Source organism: Coregonus clupeaformis, chromosome 13 (assembly GCF_020615455.1).
Source record: "Coregonus clupeaformis isolate EN_2021a chromosome 13, ASM2061545v1, whole genome shotgun sequence".
Classification (NCBI taxonomy): domain Eukaryota; kingdom Metazoa; phylum Chordata; class Actinopteri; order Salmoniformes; family Salmonidae; genus Coregonus; species Coregonus clupeaformis.
The window spans coordinates 42527640-42542359 of NC_059204.1; positions in this window are offsets into that span (position 1 = coordinate 42527640).

The window sequence follows — 14720 nt, forward strand, 5'->3', positions numbered from 1 at the left end:
ACATCTGTTTCATGATTGGCAAATCTTCAGTCAGTCGCTGTCACATCCTCACCATCCTACCCTAGTCGCTAGCGAGGCAGAAGAGGGAGGGTTTGTGTGGGGTCCGAGAAGTGGATAGATGGAGGCGGTTGCTAAAAATACAAGACAAACAGCATAGAGACATACATGGACTGTATATGGGAAGATTTTCCCTTATGACCCCTCCCTGCATAGACTGCAGCTATTTCACCTCCAATGGGGCTTGGGCAGTGTGGGCAGGATTCAGCTGCTTGTTTACCATCTTTAATGATCTCCTGTGGATATGTCGCAGATACTTACTGAAAACAGTACACTCAGAATTGTAACAAACACTATTTTGTCCTCATTCACCTAATTCCCTAATTGCCAACATGGCTCGATAGGCAACCTAATCCTGGGAGTGCATGATGGGTATTTGGGTGCAATCATGTGATCAGTCAGGTGTGTGTGTATAGCTGACAAGTGAACAGGACAGAACAGAACAGACCTTTACTCTCAGTTTACCTTTTGAGGCCAGCGTCACTCTCATCCTGATTTATGACAGAACTAGCTACAGGGCCAACATTAGCCTGAATCCTAGTTTCCTGTGCCATGAAACAATTACACCTGAGCAAGAACTAAAATCACTAAGGAAGCTTCCCAACAAACAATCCATGCTCTCATTCAAGTCCATTACTTGTAGCCATCACATGGTTAACCTGACTGCTCTCGTTTTGGGCTCAGCAGTGAAAAGCAGAGCCGGAGAGAGATTCGGTTTCAGAGTGGGGATGTAGCAGAGATCTCGCCTGGATATGACCTGATTTGAGAGCATTGTTACACTTGTGGTTGGAGGGAGGGAATGATTAAATCAGGTCACAGGAGAATCAGCCCATCGTAGAATAGAACCCGATAAACTAAAACCATTTGTCTCCATGCTCCCTCCGCAAGCTCTAGTTTCCAGGACAACTCCCACAATGAACATCTGATGCGTTGTTATGGCAAGATGTGTTTTTGAGTTATAATAGAGAATAACAGGTTGTCATTGCAGCACAGCCTTCCAATTTCATCTTCCACTCTGAAGTTCACCGTCCCAACCATTCATCACTATTCACTGTGAAGTTTCCTTAGAACCTTAGTATGTTCCTCTGTAATAATAATGCTTAAATGTTTGACATCGTCTTCCCAATGAAAGCCAGGAACCGGGACTTCTGTCACATAGTATTATTGCGTTTATGAATGGGTGTGTCAGCTTGTTTTGTTTATGTAAGTGGTCTTGCTGAGGGTTTTGGTACTGGCTTTAGGACGTGCACTGAGCTTGTAATGTTAGAGAGTGGGTTAGGATACTAAACAGTTTACTGTATAGAGAAGATGTGTGTGAACAGCAGTAGGTGTGCTAGTAAGTGTAGGTGTTCTCTTGTGTAACAGACAGTGTATTTGTGTAGGAGTGGTGGGTGTAGGTGAGTATTGATGTACTGTAAGTGTGCCCCCGTGTAAAGAGTTTATGTGTTAATACTGTGAAATACTTCAATATTGAAAGAAATAAGTCTATGTGGCTTATTTCTTTATCTGGTCTGTGAGATGAACATTGGGCAGGAAAACAGGAAGTGAGACAGTATGGCGGAAAACCCACCACCTCTGGCCTGGTTATCATGCTGATACGAACAGTCTTTCGCACTCATTATGATCCAACATTATTTTCATCCCTACAGTTTGACTGAGAGAACCAGTCAAACATGGATCCTGTTGCTATGCAACTACAGTATCATTCTCTTTTTTATCAGATTGCCAGTAAAACATGGAGCTCATAGCAAATCTGCTATGAGCAAACCTTATCTGACCTCCAGGGCCAGGCGATAAGAGATCATCTCAGGTTCGCAGACCTTTAGACTGAGCTGGAGGGAGATTTGAGAGTGGCTAGGCGATCCTGGAACCAGAATAGTACTGAATCAATGGTGGCTGTGGCTGTCTAGTAACAGGTACAAATAACTCTGTAATGATAACAGTTATTTTTTTATACCTAAATGGCCCAACTTTTTTATGCCCCCCCCCCTCACCACTACCACCTTCACTTCTCTCACAAAACACATTGAAAAAATGTGATACTCCTTCATGTTACAGTTGCTAACAGCATACCATACCTATAAATAACATCTCTCACTTAATTATAAATGTACAGATATGAATACCTGATTAAGTATTCCCTGTTAAGATACTGAATGAAGCGCATTGGCATTTTCAAGCAAGGGTTCCCCCTAGTGGATATACAATCAATAAAACATCTCAAAACTGCAGCAGCTACAAAACGACATGAAAACATTCCTAAAATTGGGGGATCTTATGTGATTCAGTTGAAAGCACTAGTCGTAAACAAACTGAATCTATATGTTGCCCTAATCAAGTGTTTATATAACATCTAAAACAGAGGAAGAAATACAGCAGCTGTTGTTGAAGTGAAGAATCAACAGCAAACATTTCTCATCCCATCCCTCAACATAACTCACCACAAACAAACAAAACCTGAAATGTTGCTGTAAAGATATGTGCGTAGTAAATGTATACAAAAAAATGTGTGTGTTTCTCTGACAGGATAGACAGTGTGATGGAGAGTATATGACTGGCTGGAATGCAAAGCAGATAGGAGGGTAAGAAGTAGGTACAGCACCATGAGTGCCACTCACTGTGAGACAATCCTATGGTCCAGGAGTATCAAAGTCCTACCACTCATCCTATCTCAGGTAAATATGGCATCCCTATCTTACAGAGAAATAGTTTGTTTATGGTGTTGTTTTTGATAGCATGACCATCTGTAGAGCATTTACAGATGGACTCTCCAGACTATCCAAAGAAAGTGTGGTCTCAATGATGAATAATACAATCAGCACACCTCTGTCTTCTTACAGGAATTGTTCACAGCACTATGTCACCATTGCCAGGCAATGCTATCAGGTATAAAAAATCATATGCTTTACAGTATCTTTGGTTTCTATATTTTATTGCCTCTTGTTTATTCCATGTCAGTAACTACTTTGTTTAAAAGGGAAATTACAGTTATAAAAGAGAATAATTACACCATTACATTTCTCATTGGTTTGTGTTTAGGGTGAATCGAAATGCACATGATCCCTATGTTGACATCAGGGGCACTACACACCCCACTACTGGTCCTGGAGATCCTGAATCTACAGGATCATCTGAAATATTAGCTACCACCACATCCATGGACTAGCTCAGCTGGTAGAGCACGGCGCTTGTAACGCCAAGGTAGTGGGTTCGATCCCCGGGACCACCCATACACAAAAATGTATGCACGCATGACTGTAAGTCGCTTTGGATAAAAGCGTCTGCTAAATGGCATATTATTATATTATTATACACCACTGAAACAGCCTTTACAAAATCACAACAGGGAGAGTCAAACCCCCCTTCATCAACATTAGGAGCTCCCTCACCTGCGGATGACATCATAACGGAAACTTCACATGTCCTGACAACCACTTTTACACAAGCACCTTCCACAAAAAAAAACCTGCAAGCACGTCTCAAATAGCCCTTGCAACGAAAATGCCTGCCCAATTTGAAACAGCAGATCTAAAGTCTATAGAAACTACAAACATATTGGAAGAAACTTCATATGAGACAAAAACAACAGAGAGAACAGCCGTAAATTCATTCACAACATCAGCAACAGGCATCTTGAAATCATCATCTGAAAATTCAGAGGTAAAAACATCTGAAATGTCTACAAGTACATTTGAACCAGTCCTTGTTGACGCTCCTGAAAGATCCTCAATTTCAAAAGACATGATAACTACACCCACAACCTCTTCTTTGATAACAACACCTCAAATTAAATCTGCAATCTAATCAGAAATAGCACCAGCATCTGTATATGCTACAAACTCACCTGGAATGGTAAAAACAACTACATTACAAACCATACCAACAACTTGGACATTAGGTGAAAAAGCGTTTGAGAAGCTGTTAGCCACCTCCGCTGAAAAACCATCTGAAACAACAATAGTGACGTCAACTATAATGCCAATGTCGACATCTGCTTCTTCAGCGCCAGGCAGCGTTTCTGAGACATTGCCTACAATTACATCAGAAAGGTTCACTTTTGCCACAGTTACAGTGGGGAAAAAAAGTATTTAGTCAGCCACCAATTGTGCAAGTTCTCCCACTTAAAAAGATGAGAGAGGCCTGTAATTTTCATCATAGGTACACGTCAACTATGACAGGCAAAATGAGAAAAAATAATCCAGAAAATCACATTGTAGCATTTTTAATGAATTTATTTGCAAATGATGGTGGAAAATAAGTATTTGGTCAATAACAAAAGTTTCTCAATACTTTGTTATATACCCTTTGTTGGCAATGACACAGGTCAAACGTTTTCTGTAAATCTTCACAAGGTTTTCACACACTGTTTCTGGTATTTTGGCCCATTCCTCCATGCAGATCTCCTCTAGAGCAGTGATGTTTTGAGGCTGTTGCTGGGCAACACAGACTTTCAACTCCCTCCAAAGATTTTCTATGGGGTTGAGATCTGGAGACTGGCTAGGCCACTCCAGGACCTTGAAATGCTTCTTACGAAGCCACTCCTTCGTTGCCCGGCGGTGTGTTTGGGATCATTGTCATGCTGAAAGACTCAGCCACATTTCATCTTCAATGCCCTTGCTGATGGAAGGAGGTTTTCACTCAAAATCTCACGATACATGGCCCCATTCATTCTTTCCTTTACACGGATCAGTCGTCCTGGTCCCTTTGCAGAAAAACAGCCCCAAAGCATGATGTTTCCACCCCCATGCTTCACAGTAGGTATGGTGTTCTTTGGATGCAACTCAGCATTCTTTGTCCTCCAAACATGACGAGTTGAGTTTTTACCAAAAAGTTATATTTTGGTTTCATCTGACCATATGACATTCTCCCAATCCTCTTCTGGATCATCCAAATGCACTTCAGACGGGCCTGGACATGTACTGGCTTAAGCAGGGGGACACGTCTTGCACTGCAGGATTTGAGTCCCTGGCGGCGTAGTGTGTTACTGATGGTAGGCTTTGTTACTTTGGTCCCAGCTCTCTGCAGGTCATTCACTAGGTCCCCCCGTGTGGTTCTGGGATTTTTGCTCACCGTTCTTGTGATCATTTTGACCCCAAGGGGTGAGATCTTGCGTGGAGCCCCAGATCGAGGGAGATTATCAGTGGTCTTGTATGTCTTCCATTTCCTAATAATTGCTCCCACAGTTGATTTCTTCAAACCAAGCTGCTTACCTATTGCAGATTCAGTCTTCCCAGCCTGGTGCAGGTCTACAATTTTGTTTCTGGTGTCCTTTGACAGCTCTTTGGTCTTGGCCATAGTGGAGTTTGGAGTGTGACTGTTTGAGGTTGTGGACAGGTGTCTTTTATACTGATAACAAGTTCAAACAGGTGCCATTAATACAGGTAACGAGTGGAGGACAGAGGAGCCTCTTAAAGAAGAAGTTACAGGTCTGTGAGAGCCAGAAATCTTGCTTGTTTGTAGGTGACCAAATACTTATTTTCCACCATAATTTGCAAATAAATTCATTAAAAATCCTACGATGTGATTTTCTGGATTTTTTTCCCTCAATTTGTCTGTCATAGTTGACGTGTACCTATGATGAAAATTACAGGCATCTCTCATCTTTTTAAGTGGGAGAACTTGCACAATTGGTGGCTGACTAAATACTTTTTTTCCCCACTGTATATTCCTACCTATTGTATCAGTTCCTACACCTGATAGCCCATTGGAAACTAAAGCTTCAGCTACAACAGAACGTACAGATGAAAACAATCCTAAAACTACAGCTGCAACTTCATATGAAACAACTGATATAAACACACCTGAAACATCATCCACAACCACAGATACAACAACCCCATCAACTAAAGCTGAAACATCATCCACTTATACAACATTCCCATCAACTGCACCTGAAACATCTGTGAAAGTTACTTCTGAACCCTTTACAACAGATGCAACCATGGCCACTAGCTCATTAGAAAAACTGTCAACAGTCTACTTTCAAACATCTGAAACCACAACTACAACTGGTACATCAACTATAACTTCTACAACAAGTGACTCTACAACTATTACTGTATCTGCAACACTGTTGACAGTTCCATCAGAAAGGATAACTACATTCCCCCCATCAACCAAACCTAAAACAGCATCCACAGCCACATACACAACAATCCCACACACCGAAACTGAAACATTATCCATAACTACAACATCCATATCAACCAAACCTGAAACATTATCCACAGCCACACACACATCATCCCCATCAACCAAACCTGTGTCACGTTCGTTTAAGGATGGGTCAGACCAAGCCGCAGCGTGATATGCGTACATGTTTATTACCACGATAAACACACAAACAAAACATGAAGTCCTCAGGCTGAAACACAATACAAGCCTCTACACGGAACAAGATCCCACAACTAATGATACAAACAGGCTGCCTAAGTATGATCCCCAATCAGAGACAACGAGCGACAGCTGTCTCTGATTGGGAATCACACCCGGCCAAACATAGAAATACAACACCTAGAATGAGAACATAGAAATAACAACATAGAACTCCACACCCTGACTCAACATACTAGAGTCCCATAAGTCAGGGCGTGACAACCTGAAACATCATTCACAGCCACATACACACCATCCCTATCAACCGAACCTGTAATATCATACACAACTACAACATTCCCATCGACCGAAACTGAAACATCATCCACAACTACATCATCCCTATCAACCGTACCTGAAACATCATCCACAACTACAACATTCCCATCAACTAAAACATCCTCCACAACTACAACATCCATAACAACCAAACCTGAAACATCATCCACAACTACAACATTCCCATCAATCAAAACTGAAACATCATCCACAACAACAACATCCATATCAACCAAACCTGAAACATCATCTACAGCCACCTACACAACATTCCCATCAACCGAACCTGAAACATCATCCACAACTACAACATCCCTATCAACCGAACCTGAAACATCATCCACAACTACAACATTCCCATCAACTGAAACTGAAACATCATCCAAAACTACAACATCCATATCAACCAAACCTGAAACCTCATCCACAGCCACATACACAACATACCCATTACCGAACCTGAAACATCATCCACAACTACAACATTCTCATCAACCGAAACTGAAACATCATCCACAATTACAACATCCATGTCAACCAAACCTGAAACATCATCGACAGCCACAACATTCCCATTGACCGAAACTGAAACATCATCCACACCTACAACATTCCCATCAACCGTAACTGCAACATCCACATCAACCAATTCTGAAACATCATCCAGAGCCAGAAGCACATCATATCCACCAACTGAACCAGAAACATCATCCACAACTACAACATTCCCATCAACCAAACCAGAAATAACATACGCAGCCACACACATTACTTACCCATCAACCGAAACTGAAACATCATCCACATCCACAACAACCCCATCAACCGAAACTGAAACATCATCCACATCCACAACAACCCCATCAACCGAACCTGAAATATCATACACAACCACATACATGACATCCCTATCAACCGAAACTGAAACATCATACACATCCACAACAACCTTATCAACTGAAGCTGAAACATCATCCACAACAACAACATCCCTATCAACCGAACCTGAAACATCATCCACAACTACATAATTCCCATCAACCGAACCTGAAATATCATCCACAATTACAACATTCCCATCGACCAAAACAGAAACACCATCCACAACTACAACATCCATATCAACCAAACCTGAAACATCATCCACAGATACAATATCCACATCAACCGAACCTGAAACATCATTCACAGCCAGAAACACATCATCTCCACCAACCGAACCAGAAATATCATACACAGCCACATACATTACCTACCCATCAACCGAAACTGAAACATCATCCACATCAACCCCATCAACTGAAACTGAAACATCATCCACATCCACAACAACCCCATCAACTGAACCTGAAATATTATACACAACCATATACATGACATCCCTATCAACCGAAACTGAAACATCATACACATCCACAACAACATATCAACTGAACCTGAAACATCATCCACAACAACAACATCCCTATCAACCGAACCTGAAATATCATCCACAACTACAACATTCCCATCAATCAAAACTGAAACATCATCCACAACAACAACATCCATATCAACCAAACCTGAAACATCATCTACAGCAGGGTTCTTCAATTCCGGTCCTGGAGGGCCGAAACACCTCTGTTTTTCATCCTCTCCTTCTAATCAGGGGCTAATTCAGACCTGGGACACCAGGTGAGTGCAATTAACTACCAGGTAGAAATAAAAAACAGAAGTGTTTCGGCCCTCCAGGACCGGAATTGAAGAACCCTGATCTACAGCCACCTACACAACATTCCCATCAACCGAACCTGAAACATCATCCACAACTACAACATCCCTATCAACCGAACCTGAAACATCATCCACAACTACAACATTCCCATCAACTGAAACTGAAACATCATCCAAAACTACAACATCCATATCAACCAAACCTGAAACCTCATCCACAGCCACATACACAACATACCCATCAACCGAACCTGAAACATCATCCACAACTACAACATTCTCATCAACCGAAACTGAAACATCATCCACAATTATAACATCCATGTCAACCAAACCTGAAACATCATCGACAGCCACAACATTCCCATTGACCGAAACTGAAACATCATCCACACCTACAACATTCCCATAAACCGTAACTGCAACATCCACATCAACCAATTCTGAAACATCATCCAGAGCCAGAAGCACATCATATCCACCAACTGAACCAGAAACACCATCCACAACTACAACATCCATATCAACCAAACCTGAAACATCATCCACAGATACAATATCCACATCAACCGAACCTGAAACATCATTCACAGCCAGAAACACATCATCTCCACCAACCGAACCAGAAATATCATACACAGCCACATACATTACCTACCCATCAACCGAAACTGAAACATCATCCACATCCACAACAACCCCATCAACTGAAACTGAAACATCATCCACATCCACAACAACCCCATCAACTGAACCTGAAATATTATACACAACCATATACATGACATCCCTATCAACCGAAACTGAAACATCATACACATCCACAACAACCTTATCAACTGAACCTGAAACATCATCCACAACAACAACATCCCTATCAACCAAACCTGAAATATCATCCACAACTACAACATTCCCATCGACCGAAACAGAAACACCATCCACAACTACAACATCCATATCAACCAAACCTGAGACATCATCCACAGATACAATATCCACATCAACCAAACCTGAAACATCATCCACAACTACAACATCCCCATTAACCGAACCTGAAACATCATTCACAGCCAGAAACACATCATCTCCACCAACCGAACCAGAAACATCATACACAGCCACATACATGACATCCCCATCAACCGAAACTGATACATCATCCACATCCACAACAACCCTATCAACTGAAACTGAAACATTATCCACAACTACAACATCCCTATCAACTGAAACATCATCCACAACTACAACATCTGCAATAACAAAACATGAAACATCAGTGAACTTCATATCTGAAACATTTACACCAGTTGGAACCACAACCACTATCTCAGTAGAAGAACTGTCAAAAGCCTCCCTTCAAACATTTAAAACCACAACTGAGACATCTATAACTACACTTGAAACTCCAGTTTCTACACCAAGTGACTCTTCAGCTATTACTGTACTTGCAAGACTGTCTACAGTTACATCAGGAAAGATAACTACAGCCCCACCAACAGAATCACCATTAGAAACATCCAAAGCTACATTTGAGACATCAATATCAACCATTCCAGTAACTACAGAGATAATCCCCACCGGAATATCAACTGCAACAGAAAGTCAAACAGCGACAACCTCACCTGGAAATGCATTGACAACTACAATCACATCCTCAATATCTGCTTCAACTACTGAGGGAAAAACAGCAAACCAATCTTCCATCACTCCAGAACCTCCAGCTACAAACACACGTGTTACACCAACATTTACAGCCTCTTCAGAGAAGATGAGTATATCAACATCGAATACCCTCCCAGAAATCACAACTCAGAATTTGACATCTACTTTAACATCTACCTTTTCTGTAACAAATACTTCAAACCACAACATAACTTGGATGACAACAAAAATACAAATTACAAAAGCCACTGCAGGTTCAGTCATAACTAAACCTGGCAGTGTGACGGACAAAGTTGATTCAACCAAACCTTTATCTACAACGACCACAGCTGTGCCAATCCCACCTCCACCAACATCAACTAATGACATCTTTGTGAGCGTTACTTTGATTATCCTATTATTGATGTTGGTTGCTATAACTTTAACTATTTTTTTTGTCTTTGCTCAAAATCCTAGCAAAGGAACTATAATTTATAACATCTTGGACACAAAATGTATTTTTGACTTAAAGGACCTTGTCACGGTTTCGGCCGAGGCTGCCTCTCTCCCTTGTTCGGGCAGGCTTCGGCGTTCGTCGTCTCCGGAATTCTAGCTGCCACCGATTGATGTTTCATGTTCGTTTGCTTTTGTCTGTTTGTTTCTACACCTGTTTCTGTTTTGTAGTAATTAGTGTCCTATAAGTTTCTCGTTGTGTTTGTCTTGTGTTGTGTGTGATTGTTACCGTCAGTCTGTGTATTGCTCGGTTGAGCGTTATTTTCTCCACTGTTTGCTGGAGCGTTCGTTTGCACTTGTGTGTGCACTTATTTCATCCTGACGCACCTGTTTGTGCGCATTGTCTTTTCGCCTTCGTGCGTATTTTGCTGTCAGGCTTATTTCGTCCTGTTGCCTGTGTTTAGGCAGGAATACAGCTTTTTGGAATTCAGTCTGCTTCCCTGCGTTTGATTCCTACACCACACCTACAACACGACCTGACAGAATCACACACCACACAGTATGGAATCAGCAGGAGCCGAAGCAGCACATTCAAGACTGGAAACCCAGGTTCGGGAACAGCAAGAGCAGCTCCTGCAGATGGGGGCCGCCCTGCAGGAGGTGATGACCACCCTCCGAGGCTGGGGTCCGCCTCCACCGCCAGCCGCCCTGCCAGCACCATCGGCCAGCCCACCCAGTCCAGCGCCGGAACCTCGCGAGTCCGACTATCTCTCCCGAGGTCCCTACGACGGGACCGCAGCTGGGTGTCAGGGATTCCTGCTCCAGGTAGAGCTGTACCTGGCCACAGTACATCCGGCACCTTCAGGGCATGAGAGCGTGTCCGCCCTGATCTCCTGCCTGGCCGGTAAAGCGTTGGAGTGGGCCAACGCGGAGTGGAGGAAGATCGACGCCACGACTATTACATACACCGAGTTCTCCCGCCGCTTTAGGGCGGTGTTCGACTCATCCCCGGAGGGGAAAGCGGCGGGGAGCGTCTGGTCTTCCTCAGGCAGGGGAGGAGGAGTGCCCAGGAATTCGCACTCGAATTCCGTACTCTAGCGGCAGATGCAGGGTGGAATGAGCGGGCCCTCATCGATCTATACCGATGTAGCCTCAGAGAGGACGTCCGTCGGGAGCTGGCCTGTAGGGACACCAGTCTCACTTTCGACCAGCTGGTCGACATGTCAATCAGGTTAGATAACCTATTGGCTACCCGCGGGACGTCCTGAGGGGGTCCGTCCATTCCATCCTCCAGCGCATCCGAGCCGTGTCCTATGGAGCTCGGGGGCGCTGGCGCTAGAGATAGGAGGAGTCGGCAGACTAGGGGGTCCATCCACTGCACCAACAGTGGTCGGGGAGGACACACCGCGGCTAGGTGCTGGGGATGGCCTCCTAGGGGAGATGACGACAGGTCCCGCACTGGGGATTCCTTCCAGGTGAGTAGGCGCCCCACTCACCCAGAGCTCTCTGTTGCCCATTTCTGTATGCCTGTATGTTTTCCACAGGTAGCACCTCATGCCCAGCATAAGGCGCTGGTAGATTCAGGCGCAGCTGGGAATTTTATTGATAAAAAGTTTTGTTTAGCGTTAGGGATTCCCCTCATTCCTGTTGATGTTCCTTTTCCCGTTCACGCCCTAGATAGTCGTCCGTTGGAGTACGGGCTTGATCAGGGAGGTCACGGCGCCACTTAGGATGTGTGCGCAGGGGGATCATCAGGAGATGATTCAGCTGTTCCTGATTGACTCTCCTGCGTATCCGGTGGTGCTGGGCATGCCCTGGTTGAGTACCCATAACCCAGTGATTTCGTGGCAGGAGAGGGCTCTGATGGAGTGGTCTGCTCAGTGTGTGGGTAGATGTTTGGGCGTTTCCGTAGGGGCTACCTCGGTGGAGAGTCCAAACCAGGTGCCCGCATTGCACATTCCACCTGAGTATGGGGATTTGGCTATCGCGTTTAGTAAGGCGAGGGCGACGCGGTTGCCACCCCATAGGCAGGGGGATTGTGCGATAAACCTTCAGGCAGGAGCTGCGCTCCCACGGAGTCATGTGTATCCTCTGTCTCAGGAGGAGAAGAAAGCTATGGAGATTTACATAGACGAATCGCTGAGACAAGGATACATACGGCCGTCCACTTCCCCCGCGTCCTCGAGTTTCTTTTTCGTGAAGAAGAAGGATGGTGGTTTGCGTCCGTGCATCGATTACCGTGGTCTCAATCAGATTACGGTGAAGTACAGTTATCCACTCCCGCTGATTGCGACCATGACTGAGTCGTTGCATGGGGCGCGTTTCTTCACGAAATTAGATCTCAGGAGCGCGTACAACTTGGTGCGCATCAAGAAGGATGATGAATGGAAAACAGCCTTTAGTACCACCTCGGGCCATTACGAGTATCTAGTCATGCCATACGGGTTGATGAATGCTCCGTCGGTTTTCCAATCATTTGTGGATGAGATCTTCAGGGACATGCAGGGACAGGGAGTCGTTGTGTACATAGATGACATTCTCGTGTACTCACCTACCCGTGTCGAGCATGTGGCCCTGGTGCGCAGAGTGTTGCGGAGGCTGGTGGAGCACGACCTGTATGTGAAGGCAGAGAAGTGTCTGTTTTTCCAGGAGTCTATCTCCTTTTTGGGGTATCAGTTGTCAGCGTCAGGGGTGAAGATGGAGGTAGACCGAGCGTCGGCCGTGCGTAATTGGCAAACACCAACCACTGTGAAAGAGGTGCAGCAGTTTTTGGGGTTTGCGAATTACTACCGGAGGTTTATCCGGGGTTTTGGGCAAGTGGCAGCTCCCATCACGTCTCTCTTGAAGGGGGGTCCGGTGCGTCTGCAGTGGTCAGTCGAGGCGGACAGGGCGTTTGGGAGGCTGAAGGACCTGTTTACCTCGGCTCCGGTGCTGGCGCATCCGGATCCCTCTTTACCATTTCAGGTAGAGGTGGACGCGTCTGAGGCCGGTATTGGCGCCGTGCTTTCTACAACGGTCAGGCGCGCCACCTAAACTCCGCCCCCTGTGCCTTCTATTCCAAGAAGCTCAGCCCGGCGGAGCGAAATTATGACATAGGGGACAGGGAGCTGTTAGCTGTGGTACAGGCCCTTAAGGTGTGGAGGCACTGGCTTGAGGGGGCTCAACACCCTTTCCTCATTTTGACGGACCACCGTAACCTGAGTACATCCGGGCAGCGAGGAGGCTGAACCCTCGGCAGGCTAGATGGAGTATGTTTTTGACCCGTTTCTCTTTTAAGATCACCTACATCCCTGGGTCACAAAACGGGAAGGCAGATGCGCTGTCTCGGCTGTATGACGGGGAGGAGAGGTTCGTGGAGCCCACTCCCATACTGCCGGAGTCGTGTCTAGTGGCACCGGTGGTGTGGGAGCTCGATTCTGAGCTCGAGCGGGCATTACGCACCGACCCTAGTCCACCACAATGCCCGGAGGGTCGGAAGTATGTTCCGCTCGAGTGTCGGGATCGATTGATCTATTGGGCTCACACGTCACCCTCCTCTGGACACCCGGGTATCGGCCGGACAGTGCACTGTCTTAGTGCCAAATATTGGTGGCCCACGTTGGCCAGGGATGTGAGGGTTTATGTTTCCTCCTGCTCGGTGTGCGCCCAGTGTAAGGCGCCTAGACATCTGCCTAGGGGTAAGTTACTGCCCCTGCCCGTTCCCACAACGACCATGGTCCCACCTCTCGGTGGATTTTATAACTGACCTTCCCCTCTCTCAAGGGAATACTACCATCCTGGTCGTTGTGGACCGGTTCTCTAAGGCCTGTCGTTTGCTCCCCATGCCGGGTCTTCCTACTGCCCTGCAGACCGCCGAAGCTATATTCACCCATGTGTTCCGGCACTACGGGGTGCCCGAGGACATTGTGGCTGACCGAGGTCCCCAATTCACCTCCAGAGTCTGGAGAGCTTTTATGGAGCGGTTGGGGGGTCTCGGTGAGCCTCACCTCGGGTTACCACCCGAGAGTAATGGGCAGGTGGAACGCGTTAACCAGGATGTGGGTAGGTTTCTCAGGAACGTACTGCCGGGATCGGCCGGAGGAGTGGGCGAGATATGTGCCCTGGGCCGAGATGGCACAGAACTCTCTCCGCCACTCCTCCACCCAACTAACCCCTTTTCAGTGTGTTTTGGGGTACCAGCCGGTTCTGGCACCATG